Raw genomic sequence first — 15,928 nt, 5'->3', positions numbered from 1 at the left:
GTTGGACTCCCAACAAAATGAAAGAAAAATGAGAATCAGGTGCTGGGTCTCACTGTCAATTTGTTTCCAGGGGCTGGGGGGTGCACGCTGCCTGTCACCTTACTGTTACTTCCACACTTCCTGCCCCCCAGACACTCAAGGGATTTGTAGGTCACACCCTCTCCCCACCCCCAACTCCTGCTGAAGTTACCCAATTGTTTAAATAATGCAGGCTCACTGGCCAGTGTGCTGGGACCCCAGTAAGTGTCCCTGCCTACTAACATGCAGAGGGACTGAACCTCCGACAGGGGGGCTAATGGCACTGTCCCAAGGACAGGTTGCTATGGGCTCTCTTAAGGGTGAACCCTGATCTCTGGTCTCCCTTCCTCTTTCTGTAACCTCCTAGAAGGTCCGAACTAGCAGTTATCAGAGACTAAAGCTAAAAACCATACTTTAGCCTTCTAGAAGCCTCCCTCCAACCCCCAGCCAAAAAAAAAAAGAAAGAAAGAAACCTGGATTCAGGGAGAGGAGGTATATATATATTTTATAGATATATTATTATATATATATGATTTTAATATTTATATAATTAAATTATGCATTTATATATACACATATGTATAATTAAGTTGAAACAAAGATCTATAATCTGACTCCATTGAAAATCCAAAGTTTACTTTAAAAATTATGTAACTTCTCAGGGCGCCTGGGTGGCTCAGTCGTTAAGCGTCTGCCTTCAGCTCAGGTCATGATCCCAGGGTCCCGGGATCGAGCCCCGCATCGGGCTCCCTGCTCCGTGGGAAGCCTGCTTCTCCCTCTCCCACTCCCCCTGCTTGTGTTCCCTCTCTCTCTGTCTCTCTCTCTGTCAAATAAATAAATAAATAAATAAATAATCTTAAAAAAAAATTATGTAACTTCTCTTGGGAACTGTGAGTAGCAAACTGTCCTTTTTTTTTTTTTTTTTTTAGATTTTATTTATTTGACAGAGAGAAAGACAGCGAGAGAAGGAACTCAAGCAGGGGGAGTGGGAGAGGGAGAAAGCAGACTTCCCGCAGAGCAGGGAGCCCGATGCGGGGCTCGATCCCAGGACCCTGGGATCATGACCTGAGCTGAAGGCAGACGCTTAACAACTGAGCCACCCAGGTGCCCCGCAAACTGTCTTTTCAATGGCAGTCTGAAAACCTACCTGTGGGCCTCGCCGTACCTAAATAATAATAAAATCTACATTTTAAAACACTGTGAAGGGACACAGCATCCCTTTCCTGGACAACCCATGGGGCGCCGCATCCACCTTGGTCCAGCTGTGACATCACATGGACAACGTCCTCCTCCAAGGAATTCTGTTTTCTTGGAGGACATACGAGTCCAACTTCTTTTAGTCTTTTTTGGGTTCTGCAGGTAACATAGTCCTCATTTACAAGTTCTGCTGAATCTCACCAATGCTGCTACTTACAATCAGCCCTCCTTAAATGGGGCTTTCACCAACAAAAGACTCTAAAAGCTGTCCAAATGAAAATCAGCAGGCACTCCTGTTAGTGGCCTCAGAAATTCCTTCGTTATAGACGTTTAGCAACCTCCCTATAAGTCTCCTGGGCTCTCTGGACAGCTCATGTTGTCCAGAAGTTGTCCATGGGCTTTTGATGCAAAAAAAAAACAAAAAAACAAAAAACCCTGCCCTTTTTTTTTTTTTTAAAGATTTTATTTATTTATTTGACAGAGAGAGAGAGACACAGCGAGAGAGGGAACACAAGCAGGGGGAGTGGGAGAGGGAGAAGCAGGCTCCCCGCAGAGCAGGGAGCCCGATGCGGGACTCGATCCCAGGACCCCGGGACCATGACCTGAGCCGAAGGCAGTTGCTCAACCAACTGAGCCACCCAGGCGCCCAAAACCCTGCCCTTTTTAGCTCCGTGCTCAGTACCTGTTGCTTTGCTACTATTAGCAGGCCTTCTCCAGTTTGGAGGTGTAAGTAACAAAAAATTCCACTTTTCATCTCTCCAAGTGTGAGTGTATTGTGTTCACCATCAAAATAATCTTTAAATTTTATAAGAGACTGTACACCAAACGCTTTTTGACTCAGGAAAGATTGGGAAGCCCTGGGCCAGGAAGGGGCCATGGAGCTTATGGGGGCCCAGGACCCGACCAAACTCAGGGTCTTGAACAAGGAAGAAGGCAAGGTGAGGATGGGTGTGAGTAGGCTGCTGCCAAGGTCAGCCACAAAGGACAAACTTGGCTGCCCATCCATATCCATCTCCTGCAAGCCCTGTGTCAGAAGCACCATGTACTTGCCATGACAGCCACCTAAGGACAGATCACTCACTCACTCATTCCCAGACTCGGTCACTCACTTGTTTATCAAACATTCATGCCCTACACCTGAAGGATAGAAAAACAACGAAGACCATTCTTTCCTTAAAAAGTTCCCACGCCCTTCCATGGGATAATAAATATGGTAGGAGAGATGCTGAGTGAAGGAAGTGCCACCAGAGGCCTGGGAAGGAGCTGCCCCAGGGAGTGCAGGAAGGAGAGGTAGTGGGGGCCACACAGACGTACCTGGAATCGAGGTGCATTAAGCGGAAGAGAGGGCAGGAGGCAAATGCGACACAGAGAAGGGCAAGGAAGGTGCTGGTCACTGTGCAAAGGACCTGTGGGTGTCACATCAGACATCCAGGACAAAATGAGTACAGACCGAGCCGATTCTGAGTGGTCCTCGCGGGAGAGGAATTGTGTACTGTGCGTGGATAGAGAGAACGAGGATGTCGATCGGAGAATTAAGAAAGAAGGGCGGCATCACGTCAGCAGCGCTGATCGCCAACCAGGGCTTAGATAGTTTGGAGCGGGGTGCTTGCTGACCCCTGCCTGTGTCCACCCCCACAGACCTGCCAGTCTCCATCCCAGGACGCAGCCGCAGAGAAAGCTCCAAGCACTCAGCGTCAGGTGTGACTGCGGATTAATTCTCATCCGTAGAAACAGCAAGGACCGCAATGCTTGATGAGTTAGACCGGCTTCCTGTTTCTCAAAGGATCTCACTATGTTACCTTATGGGATCCGTTTACTCGATCAACAACTATTTCTGAGGACTTTCTCTGGGCCAGTGTTATTCCAGGCTCAGAGAACAAGGCAGGACCTCCAGAGGGCAAGCATTCATTCAACAAGTACGCGTTTGACAATTTTCTCTTAAAGAAAGGGCCGTGAGAAATGACTGGGGAGACATGACAAATGATGTGGGGAGGCAGAGGCTTCTGGGTTGGGGGGAGCTTGTCGGGAAAGGTCTCTCTGAAAGGAGATCACGTGACTGAACCCTCCAGGTGGAGAGAGCCCGAAGGCCCTCACGTGGGAACGTGTTTCCTCTGTTTGAGAAGTGGGGAGGAGGGGTGGTGAGACCCTGAACTGCCCGAACAAACAAGTGAGCTGGTGGGCCTCAGATGGGCAAGGGCCAGCCGGGAAGTGCTTTGCAGGAGAGGCCATCAGAGACAGCTGTTAGCACAGGCTTGATGTGGTCTGAAGATAGTTCGAGGAAGAGCCCCCAGACCAGCAAGGAGGCTGCAGCGTGGCTGTGGCAGGAGAGGCCTCTGGCTTGGACCAGGGCGGTGGGGACGGGAGAGGATGGGCAGATGGGTGAAATCTTCTGGAGAGTCCACGGGCTTTGGTGTGAGGCTGATGAGAGGGAAACCAAGCTGCCCATTGGGTGTCCACGGGCCCAGGGCTCGGGCAGGAGAGGACCTCTGCCTTCACTGTCACTTCTGATTTCTAGGACTCCATCTGCCCTCCTTTCCCACCATTCTTTTCCTTTTGGTCCCGCCCACCCCACCCCTACACAGAGCCGCACGTTCCACCCCTGCTGTTCGAAAACTGGACTTTCTTCTCCACGCTATCAACTCTTTCCATCAGGCCACAGCTGATAAAAACAAAGCCAAGTCATTCTTTTCCTCTCCTGGATGCCCTGGCAGACAGAACTCAGGACCAGGAGCTAAGAATACAGCTTCCCTTCTGGTCCCAACTTGTGGGCTTTTGAGCCAAGGGTTGCAAGGTTTTTGGTGGCCAGTCACCTGGTTTGTTCCTGCTTTCCAGTGCAAGAAGAACTCGGTGACCACAAAGACCATAACAAAGTGGAAATATACCCTGACACAGAAACAAAAGAAAGCAGTAAAATTGCTCTGAGGCTCTAGCAATTAATATGAATGTAGGAGAAGTTAAAATGCATGAGAAACTCAGGACAACACTTGCAATATGGTGACCTTTCCCAAAATTGTAAAAATAGTAACCACTCACACGGTATTCAAATTAGAAAAAAAGAAGTAAAACTATCTCCGTTTGTAGACCACATGATCTTATATGTAGAAAACCCTGAGGATTCCACCCAAAAATCTGTTAGAACTAATAAACGAATTCAGAAAAGCAGAGGGACACAAAGTCGACACACAAAAATCAGTTGTATTTCTATACACAATGAACAATCTGCAAAGGAAATTACAAAAGCAATTCCATTTACAATAGCATCAAGAAGAATAAAATATTTAGGAATTAACCAAGGAGGTGAAAGACTTATACAATGAAAACTATAAAACATTGCTGAAAGAAACGAAAGAAGACATAAATAAATGGAAAACATCCCATGTTTATAAATTGGAAGACTTGATGTTAAAATGTCAGTACTACCCAAAGTGAGCTATAGATTCCAGGCAATTCCTATCAAAATCCTAATGATGCTTTTTACAGATATAGAAACACCTAACCTAAAATTCATACAGAATCTCAAGGATCCCCAAATAACCAACACATGCTTGAAAAAGAAGAACAAAACTGGAGGACTCACACTCCCTGATTTCAAACCTACAGTAATCAAAGTCATGTGATATTGGCAAAAATACAGACAGATAGACCAATGGGATAGAATAGAATTAAACCCCTGCTTTATGGTCCAATGATTTTTGACAAGGGTGCCAAGACCATTCAATGGCGAAAGGACAGTCTTTTCAATAAATGGTGCTGGGAGAACTGGATATCCACATGCAAAAGAATGAAAATGGATGTTCACCTAACACCATATACAAAAATTAACTCACAATTGATCAAAGATATAAATGTAAGACCTGCATAAATTATTGTTCACAACCTTGGATTTGGCGGTGATTTCTTGGATAGAACACCAAAGGCACAGGCAGTAAAAGAAAAAAATTGATTAGTTGAACTTCATGAAAATTTTAAAATTGTGTGCGAGAGGCACTATCCACAGAGTAAAAAGGCAACCCACAAAATGAGACAGAATCTTTGCACATCATATATTTGATAAGGGGTTGACATCCAGAATACATAGAGAAGTCCTAAAACTCCAATATCACACTCAACAAACTCAGCAAACAACCCAATACAAACATGTGCAAAGGACCTGAACAGACATTTCTCCAAAGATGTACAAATGGTCAATAAGCACATGAAAAGATGCTCAACATCACTAATCATTAGGAAAATGCAAATCAAAACTACCACGAGCTACAATGCCACCTCACACCTATCAGGATGACTACTACAAAAAAAGACCAAAACATAACAAGTGTTGGCAAGGATGTGGAGAAATTGGAACCCTCATACACTGTAGGTGGGAATGTAAAATAGTTCAGCCACTATGGAAAATAGTATGGTGGGTTTCTCAAAAAATTAAAATGAAAACTACAGCAATTCCAATTCTGGATGTATACCTACAAGAATTAGAAGCAGGGTCTCAAAAATATATTTGCACACCCATGTTCACAGCAGCATCATTCACAATAGCTAAAATACGGAAGCAATCCAAGTGTCCATCAAAGGATAAATATAGAAACAAAATGAGGTAGATGCACATAATGGAATAGTATTCAGCCTTAAATAGGAAGGTAAGTCCGACACATGCAATGACATGGATGGACCTTAAGGGCATTATGCTCTGTGAACAAAAAGACAACTACTGCATGATTCCACTTATATGAGTAGCGTAGTCAAAATCATACAGACAGAAAGTAGCCTGGTGGGCACCAGGGGCCGGGGGGAAGGAGGGACGGGCAGTTGGTGCTTAATGGGTAGAGTTTCGGTTTCACAGGATGAGAGTTCTGGGGATGGGTGATGATGGTGGCTGCACAGCGATGTGATTGTGTTTATTACCATTGAGCTGTGTGCTTAAAAATGGATAAGATGGTAACTTTTATATTAAGTGTATTTTACCACAATTTAAAAAAAAATTTAATAGAATTGTTGGACAATTATAATGTATGTAAGACAGTGAGCACAGGAAAATACTTGACACAAGGGAGCCGGTTATTGTTCATATAAGTAGCAACACGCACTTCCACACTGTAACACCAGAGGAAAGATGTAAACCTATTTTGTAACTTCAAGAGATCTCCAGGGGCGCCTGGGTGGCTCAGTCGGTTAAGCATCTGACTCTTGATTTCAGCTCAGGTCATGATCTCAGGGTCATGAGATCGAGCCTTCCATTGGGCTCTGTGCTCAGTGGGGAGTCTGCTGAAGATTCCCTCTCTCCCTCTCCCTCTGCCCCCCTCCCAAAAAAGAGAGATCTCCAGAGAAGGAAAGAGGATTTGTGACTGAGCCGGTCCTAGACTAGCAGTAGAGGCACTGGGGGCTGGGAGGGGCCCCCATAGATGGTAATGGAAAGAGTGCAGAGGGCAGGGAAGGTGTGAGCGGGATGGGGGAGGGGCGGGGGAGGGGTGGGGGCAGGAGCAGGCGAAGGTCATCATGCTGGCCCTCCACCTCCCAGGGCCGGAACTCAGAAGCTAGCCAGGCACAATTGCAGGGTGAGTGAGAGGACCCAGCCTCTCTGAGCAGGTGGTACTAGAGTGGCATTGAAAGCGGCAAAAAAGCATTTTGCTTTTTCATGAAAGTAAAGTGGAGCCTTCTGGGCTGGGCAGCTGCTCGGGACCCCAGTGAACCAGGCAGAGCCCGAGGGGCTGCTGGACAGTCCCCTATCCACCCCCACAGACCCAAGAGGGTGAACCGTCCAGAGCAGGCTGGCTAGGTGACTCAAACCAGGTGAGGCAGGAGAGGATCCATCCCACTGGTACCCAGTGTCATCGGGTCCATCAGTAGATGGCACAGTGGGAGCAATGGGGGTGAACTATGGAGAAAGCAGATTCATCACGAGCTGGGTTTCTACTAGGCTGAGAGATTTTATTTGCTGATGAAAATTCTGGGATCTTTTCTAATTTGTTGCTCTTCCTGAGCGTTGCCAGGCCACAAGGACCCCTTTAAAAGCTCAAATTTGGGCAGCAGTGACACTCACATATTGTCATCCCCTGGTTTCGTTCTCACCTGCTGACGATGGGATTGGCTCTCAGTTCTGAGTTACAGGAATTCACAGCTGGTGGCTCCTGCAGTGACTGGAACAGAAACTTCTACTTACTGGAAATAAAAAGAACAGAAACAGCCTCAGGATCTGGAGGTGACTACCAAATGAGGCAGTGAGGCAGGTGTGTGAGTGAGAGCCAGAATGTTCTCTAATGGAATCTGCGTCCAGGTCAGGGAGAAAACCTCTAAGAGTGACGGTATGTGAAAGGCAGACACGTCGGTGATGAATCCCGGGGGCAGTTTGTGAGCGTGGCCTAATAGCAGCTTTCATGTCTCCGGCAGGCACCAAAAGGGCACGCGACACACGTTACCTCGTGTGATCCACAGACAGCCCTGGGAGAGAGGGATTGCTTTTGCCATTTTACAGACAAGGAAACCAAGGCCCAGAAATCAAGTGATCTGTCTGACATTGTACAGCAAGTGAACAGCGAAAGGGAGACTTTTTTTTTTTTTTAAAGATTTTATTCATTTATTTATTTGAGAGAGAGAATGAGATAGAGAGAGAGCATGAGAGGGGGGAGGGTCAGAAGGAGAAGCAGACTCCCCGCTGAGCAGGGAGCCTGATGCGGGACTCGAGCCCAGGACTCCAGGATCATGACCTGAGCCGAAGGCAATCGCTTAACCAACTGAGCCACCCAGGTGCCCGGAAGGGAGACTTTTAACCCAAGTCTCGAGTTCACTATGACCAGAGCGCTCTCCAATATGTTGTATACAACATATTCAACAATGGGACCACTGGGAGGGCGACGTTTGTGATAAAATTAAGGGCACAGCCCTAACCCTGGCTGGGGCCATCTTTGTGGGAGGCAATATGCAGAAGAGAAAGCCAGAGGTCAAAGCTCAGAAGGTCATGGGGCGCCTGGGTGGCTCAGTCGTTAAGCGTCTGCCTTCAGCTCAGGTCATGATCCCAGGGTCCTGGGATCGAGCCCCGCATCGGGCTCCCTGCTTGGCAGGGACCCTGCTTCTCCCTCTCCCACTCCCCCTGCTTGTATTCCTGCTCTCACTATCTCTCTCTCTCTCTGTCAAATAAATAAATAAAATCTTAAAAAAAAAAAAAAAAGCTCAGAAGGTCAGATGCCTGAAGGCTCAGTTTCTTCTTGTGGGAAGGAAACCCCGAGGCGAGAGGGCTGTAACAACCGGAGGACCTGAGGCAGCCCAAGCAAGCAAAGAACACGGGGTGTTTGTCAGCCCGGGGCCTCTAGGGGCGGGGAGGCATGCTGCCCTCTCCCTGAGCTTCAGGTGTGCAACCGTCTCTGTCCAGCCACACCTCTAGCCTGGTAGAAGTTGGGGCCATTTGAGTATAGAGAGGAAAAAAATGACGTTTCTAGAAGTGGGGAGCTTTGAGATCCAGCCCGCAGCTAGCTGGCTCTGCAGCACAGAGTGGTTCCCAAGGCGGCAAAACGGAGACGTCCATGGGCCAGCAGGCTGGAGCCCCGATGTGCTTTCGTGGGATGCGTTTTCCAATGACAAGTTCATGTGCTGTGTCCACTATGTAAGAAAAAAGTGACATCTCTCTCCTACCCTCAGCCCCACATCCTCCTCACCCACCAATTCGGCCCCCGGAGGGAACCACTGTGAAAAGTGTGGCTTCTGTCCTTCCAGGTACTTATTTATCTATGCATTTACAAACTTAAGTTTTCTTAAAAGAAAAGACATGGATTATGCTTCATGTATTGTTCTTCAGTTTCCTCTTTTCACCTCTGAAAGATACTCCCCTGGCCATTTTCCTCAGTGAGCACATGGATGTCCACTGTCCCTTTCCTGGCACTGGCGTGGCCTCCCATGGTAGGAACACAGACCTCGTGTGTCTGGCTGACTTGTCCTATGCTGAGTGGATGTGGTCACAAGGCCTCCTTGAGAATGGATCGTCCTTTCCCACAGAGTTGCCCCTCTGAGCAACTGATCAGAGGTGCGGGGCAGGGGTGAAGAAGAAGTCGTTTCTCAGAGAAACTGGTAATGCCTGGATCCCGGTCTCTTTGATGTTTGTTGCTTTTTTTTTTTTTAAGATTTTTTATCTATTTATTTATTTGAGAGTAGGGGGAGAGGGACAAGCAGATTCTGAGATGAGCATGGAGCCCCACGCAGGGCTCAATCTCACAACCCCGAGACCATGACCTGAGCCAAAATCAAGAGCTGGATGCTCAACTGATCAAGCAACCCAGGCACCATGGTCTCCTGGATGTTTATGGGGTTTAGGGAGGATGATGGATCTGAGAGATGATGGGGTCTGGGAAGTGATGGTTTGGGAAAATGGTGGGGTCTGCAAGGCGATGGGTTTGTGAGGAGATGAGTCAGGGAGGTGATGCAGAGGTGATGGGGTCTGAACCATCTCCCATGATGCAACAGCCAGCTCTGCGCAGTCAGAGCTGCTCCCCAAACCAGTTGGACTGGTTAGAGAAGAGTCCGGCCCTCCTCCCCATAGGCTATGGTTGCTGTCCCCCTCTTCAGCCAGGCCCTTTCCTGCATACCTCTGGCATGTACCTCTCTGGAGGTTCCTCCTCTGTCATCCAGGTGAGGAAGCAGGCGATCCCCACTCTTGGCTGCTCTGAGTCAAAGACCAATACCCAAGGCAGTTAAGAGCTGGAAAAACAGATCTGCTTGTCATGATAGGAATCAGTTTACCCAAAGGACACACTTTGTGTCACGGTTAGCAAGTTTAGGAAACCGATGGAACGACATTGGAAACTAGAAGAGGTTGGGAACAAACAAAAAAGATCAATGGAGTCTGAGGGTTCGCTTTCCAGAAGCCTTCCTGTGTACTTAATTTTCCCTCTCCCTTTCCTTTGCTCCCCTTCCCCCACCCTCTCTCCCTGGTAACAAACACTCATTGCCCCTCCTATGCACCAGGCACTGTGCTAAGCACTGGGCACCCAGAGATGAAATAGCAAGTTCCTACTCTTCTCCATAAGAATATTCCATTCTTCTTCTGCACCAAGTTTCATGTTCTACTTGGTTCTTTATTGTGTTTTCTGATCTCATGCTATTCCAGATCCAGGGTCCCTAGGCCAACTCTGAGATCTCTGGGCTGGTCCCTGGACCCCTGTTTCTTTTGGCTCTGCTCTGAGCAGTGGGTACTGACCAAGCATTCCCAAGACCAAAGAAACATGGGCACCTGCTGGATTCCCCTCTCTTCCTCCAGAGGAAAACTCCCACTGGCCTTGGCAAAGGCTTTGAAAGCTTGCAGGTATGTTGACCTCAGTTCCACCACTGAGACTCCCACACCTACCTCCCTTTCCAGCCTGGTTACTTGCGCCCAGACGCTAGAGTGTTTCACTAGGAAGGTGCATTTGAAGCTGAATGAATGTGTAAGTGACTACATGGACATAGAAGCTCCAGGAGGGAACAAGTTGGCTTCTTCGTGAGTTCTAAGAGATAATATGCAGAGATGAAAAGAGTCGTGTTGATTTGGAAGAATCAAGGGACGCTGGTGCAGGGACGCCTGGCTGCCTCAGTCGGTTGAACCTCTGTCTCTTGATTTCGGTTCGGCTCTGGTCATGATTGCAGGGTTGTGAGACTGGGCCCTACATCAGGCTCATGCTCAGCGTGGAGTCTGCTTGAGATTCTCTCTCTCCCTCTCTCTCTCTGCCCCTCCCCCCACTCTCTCTCCCTCTCTCTCTCTAAATAAATAAATAAATAATTAAAATCTTTAAGGGGGGACTAGTACAATGCTCTTTTCCTATGTTTTCTATCTGTAAGTGTATTTTTTTCCAAAAGAAAACAGAAATGCTAAGGAGAGATAGCAAGTCAGGGCCCCCCAACATGGCCAGTAGGCGCTTAAAGGTTTCTTTCATTCTCTCAATGGCTGGAGGGCAAGTGGCTTCTTTAGAAGGTGGGTTCCTCGTCATCCATGAGGGGGTCAGTTGCCACAGGGAGGCCTGCGGAGGAAGCCCCAGGTTACAGTGAGTTTGAGAGCCAAAAGACCCAGGGAACACAGTCGCTCCAGGAAGCATTTGCCAAATTCCGGTATTTACTCAACAACTGCTTCCGAGCGTAAGAAACACATTGTGTGGCAAAGGTTATCTGAGGGGTGTTGTAAGCGGAACCTCGAAGGAAAGAGCTAAGCTGGGAGCAGGCGAGCCCCAAACCTGCTGAGACTACATTCCAAGGAACCAGCCCTGCTCTGTGCACCTGACATTTATGATGTTTCAGGCAACTTGGGCCAAATTCCTGGTGCAGCTCCCGGGCAGGGGCTGAGCTCTCGTGTAGAGGGGCAGAGTCCAGGCCCAGTAAGGGTCAGAGACAGTGAGCCGGATGACTCTCGAGGCTGAACAGGGGGAAAGGACTAAGCTTGATGGATGCTTTCTGCCCTTTGAATTTTGCCTCTTTTCTTCTAAGCCCAGCCCGCCCTTGGCCTCTCCAGCTCTGCCCCAAGAGCCACCCTGAGCCTCCACAGAGATCAAAGGACTCATCCATGCCCCTCCCTTGGCCTGCACCCCCTTCTCCCTCTTGTCTGCACAGGCCCTCCTCTCAGTCCCCCGTTCACAGAACTTGCTACCTGTGCTGACTTCCTTCTGTCCTGGACTCCTGTGGCCGTTCACACCTACCTCCTGCTCCGACCTGAGTGCCTCAGACCCGTGTTATGGATGTCCTCGTTCATACCTGCAGCCCGCTCCATGCACAGAGCAGCACCTGACTCCTCCAGGACAGAGCCAGGGGCCTGGCACATGCCGTTCCTCTGGGGAGCTGGTCTCTTCCCCTCCCCCTGGGCAACCACCGCTCACTCCGTCCCTCACAAGCTTCCCTGACCCTGAGGCCACGCCAGGCTGCCCTGGTACCTGCCCCTGGGGCTCCCTGCCCTCTCTTTCCAGCACCAAACTTCATTACACATGTATTAGGCAGTGTCTGATTGATCTGTCTTCTGTGCCACATAAGCTGCAGAAAGGCAAGATGGTGACTGGCCCGCTCCCAGGCTGGCCCTGCTGCCCAGCGCTTACTGAACTGGTACTGATGGGACGATTGCACGCAGGGGCCTTTATTCACTTTACTGCTACCTCTTCAGTGCACCCAAGAGGCGCTCAGGAATGGGAGACTGTGACCACCCCCCCTGTTTGCAGAGTAGCTGGCCTGGGCGCCCTGTCTCCACCGTCAGCCTGCAGGGACAGGGGAAGTGCCCAGCACAGGCCCGGTCCCCATGTCTATTGACTTTGAATGTAATGAAGTCCCTTTTGGATGGAACTCACTGGGGAGCAGGGACTCTGTCTTCCCTCTTTAAAGACCCTCCACCCTCCACCCCTGCGCCTGTGACATCTAGACAGTTTGAGCCCCTGCTTTGTGCTGAGAATCTCAGAGCCTGGTGATGACTCTCTCAGGGGGTGGGGGACGGCCAAGTCTCCCTGACACTAGGAAACATGAATCTAGAAGAAGTTGGGACAAGGGGAAAAGATCACGTACAGTGGCCCGTGGTCACTGGAGGGAATAAGGCACAGGTTCTCATCCACCCATGAGACAGCTCTCTGAGGGGCAAGCACCACCTCTAGTTTTTAAATGTGTGGATTTATGCAGCAAGCATGGAGGCAGTGCAGATAGCCTGCCTTCTAGGGTCAGGGGGCCCAGTTGCCTTCCATGTGGTCTGCACACATTTCCTTTCCACTCTCAGCCTGTGCAGTGGAGTGATACCTACTGGAAGGGCTCTGTGCGTTTCAATTGAGGTCATGTGGGCCAAGTGCTTATGGCGGTGCTGGGCACTTAGTAGGCTGTCAGCAATGCTAACTCCCCTCTGCCCTCCTGGGGCCAAGGCAGCTGTGACTGTCATTAATCCATCCACCCAGCAGGTGCCCTCGTTGTTTCATGCCATGGGTAGAAATCTGGGGCTGTGGGGTGACTATATAAAAATAAAATCTCTTGAAATAAGTGCCGGCCCAGGGGAGGTCTCTGAACTCGGACCTTCATCCAGCTTCCCTGTCCATAAACGGGGATGATGACTTCCAGCCTTGTGTACCCAGACAGGGAAGGAAAAGTCCAGAGCCCTATCAGACAGGCAGAGATCCCTCAGGGAACAGGTGCCCACTGCCATGCTCAAGAGGACCACTAAGACTGGATCTGGGTGGCTGCATGGAGCACGGCATTTGGTTGGCAACTGCCCATCTTCAGCATTGTTTTAATCAAGTGCTTGCAGTTTTGGAGACAGCATCATTCAGGTTCAAGGCTGAGTTCTACCACTCACTAGCTGTGTGGCCTTGAGCAGCTACTTAACCTCTCGGAGCCTCCATACCTCATCAGTAAAATGGGAGTCATTCTAAAGACCTCAAAAGCAAATCACATTATTTACTGGCAATTCCTGTCCTGTGAATCCTTCCCTGAAAAGGTCCCTCTCCTCCCTCCCAATTCCTTCCCCTAGCATAAAAGCTGGAAGTAACCTCTTGTGCCCTCAGGATGGCATAGCAATTGTCATTTTCCACTTTAGAGAAACTGCCCTAGGCCATTTTATTATTTTGACAGAAGCCCCAGATCTAGACTGACCCCCACATTCACACACACTATGTGCTAGGAAGACCAAGGACATTGCATTGAGTTATTATTAGCTAAGTTTGTTTTTTCATATCCTGCTGGAAACCAAAGTATGGTCCTGGGCTGCTTATAAATATGAACAAACTAAATCATCAGCTCAGGGCACCCTCTAGAAGCTCTGCTGTGAAATCAAGACAGACCCATCTCTACTTACTAATACTCTCTACGTTCACAGTCATTTAATTTCCTCCGTGGGCAGTCAGCACAGTCAAGGCTGGGTCCATCCTGGCATTGGATAAACATTCTTTGGGCATTTACCATGGGCTAGGTTCTTAGCTAGGCACCAAAGACATGATATACAGGGAAGAAGACAGGCACATGGGAGATGGACATGGTAGATGCCCTGCAGAAGGTAGAGTATGGTCAGGAAAATGAACATCAAGCAAAGGACCACAGGTGAGACAGACGTTCACAGAGCAAGGGACAAGCGTCCCTTGACCTTGGCCAGGAGAGGTCCTGGCCCTGGGGTCCTGGTAGGGGCCAACAGGCCTTGGCACAATGGCACCCTAGGTCTCAGACCACCAAAGCCAGCAGCACCAAGGAGTCCCAGAGGGACAGTGGGGTTTTCTCATTTCAATTTCCTGGTCCCTCTCCATAAGTGGTCAGAATGGACAGCTAATGAGTGATGTAAGAAAGATGTTAGGGTTTGAAGCCAATGGCCAAGAAAGAATTCTTGAGACATCTTTGGCTCAAAAAAGTGGTTTTATTAAAGCACGGGGACAGGACCTGTGGGCAGAAAGAGCTGTACTGGGGCTGTGAGGAGTGACTGATGATATAGTCTCAAGTTGGGAGGGGGGTAGGGACAGCACAAGCTTCCCCGGGGATTTTGGAAACAAGGTTTCTAGGATCTGAGGGGGCTAGCTATTGTTAGGAAAAGGTCATTTATTACTATTTGATAAAAACTCAGGTCACGAGGCTCTTCAGCTATATATCAGCGGGCCATATGCTTGGAGGATGACTGCCAACATGTATCTTGAAGGGTAGAAATAAAGGAAGTTTCCAAAACAATTTTTATATGTTAAAGTAGACTTACAGGAATCTGGCGGGGGGAGGGGGGGTCAGGCTAAAATTGCCTTTTGCCCCCCAGCAAAGCATTAACATTGAGGCAGCTGATTTCCTAGAGGAAGATCACTCTGCCTATTTCAAGGATCTGTCAGTGAGCTATAGGTAGTAAGGAAATTTAAGCTTTCTTTTGTCTTTGTTTGCCACATCAATGGGCATGGATTTTTGCTTTGGAAAATGTGTCCAGGAATTTACTTCTCTTCATAGGGACTAGGAGAAAAAGAGCTGTGTAGAGGGGAAAGACTGAGGGTCCCCCTGGAGAGAGGGGAGCCCTGTGTCCTGCTCCTTGCTGTGGGTGAAGCCAACAGAAGCACTGGGGAGGTGCGCCTGGGTGACCCAGTCAGTTAAGCATCTGCCTTCCGCTCAGGTCATGATCCAAGAGTCCTAGGATGGAATCACACATTGGGCTCCCTGCTCAGCCGGGAGCCTGCTTCTCCCTCTCTCTCTGCTGCTCCCCTGCTTGTGCTCTCTAATTCTCTCTGTCACCTAAATAAATAAATAAAATCTTTGGGGGGGGGGGAAAGCACTGGGGAGTCTGAGTTGGAGGCATGTCCTGAACTCCCAGAAGATTATAGGCTTTAGGATTTGGAGAAGAAAACTCAGTACCGTAATAGTATCTAAAAATAAATGGGCAACTACTGGAGTCTGATACTTGTCTTAAAATAAAGGCAAAAAAAGAATAAATGAATCGTGGTCCAGAAAGAAACAAAACCAAAACAAAATCCAGGCAGTCAGAGCGCATGGGGACGAGTCATCCTACCCGCAGAGGCCCCAGGATACCCCCTCGGAGAGAAGGAGATAGATCTGCTCTAAAAGTGCCCCTCCCCAACCCCTGAATTCAGTGCAGACTTGCCCCAGCACGGCCACCAGCAGCCCTCCTCCGGGGGTCACATGGCTGAGAGCAACCTCCTACCCTCAGACTATTCGCAGCTCCAACGCACAGGGGAGTGGACCGCGCGCTGGGCTCGGAATGCGCGGGGAGAAGGGGTGGGTGGCTAGAGCTGGTCTCAGGGCCGCCCCCGCAGACCCGCAGCCTGCCGCCAAG

This window comes from Mirounga leonina, unplaced genomic scaffold (assembly GCF_011800145.1).
Source record: "Mirounga leonina isolate KUSES-001 unplaced genomic scaffold, KU_Mleo_1.0 Mir_125, whole genome shotgun sequence".
Classification (NCBI taxonomy): domain Eukaryota; kingdom Metazoa; phylum Chordata; class Mammalia; order Carnivora; family Phocidae; genus Mirounga; species Mirounga leonina.
The sequence above is the reverse complement of the archived record's forward strand: the minus strand, read 5'-3'. Positions refer to the sequence as shown.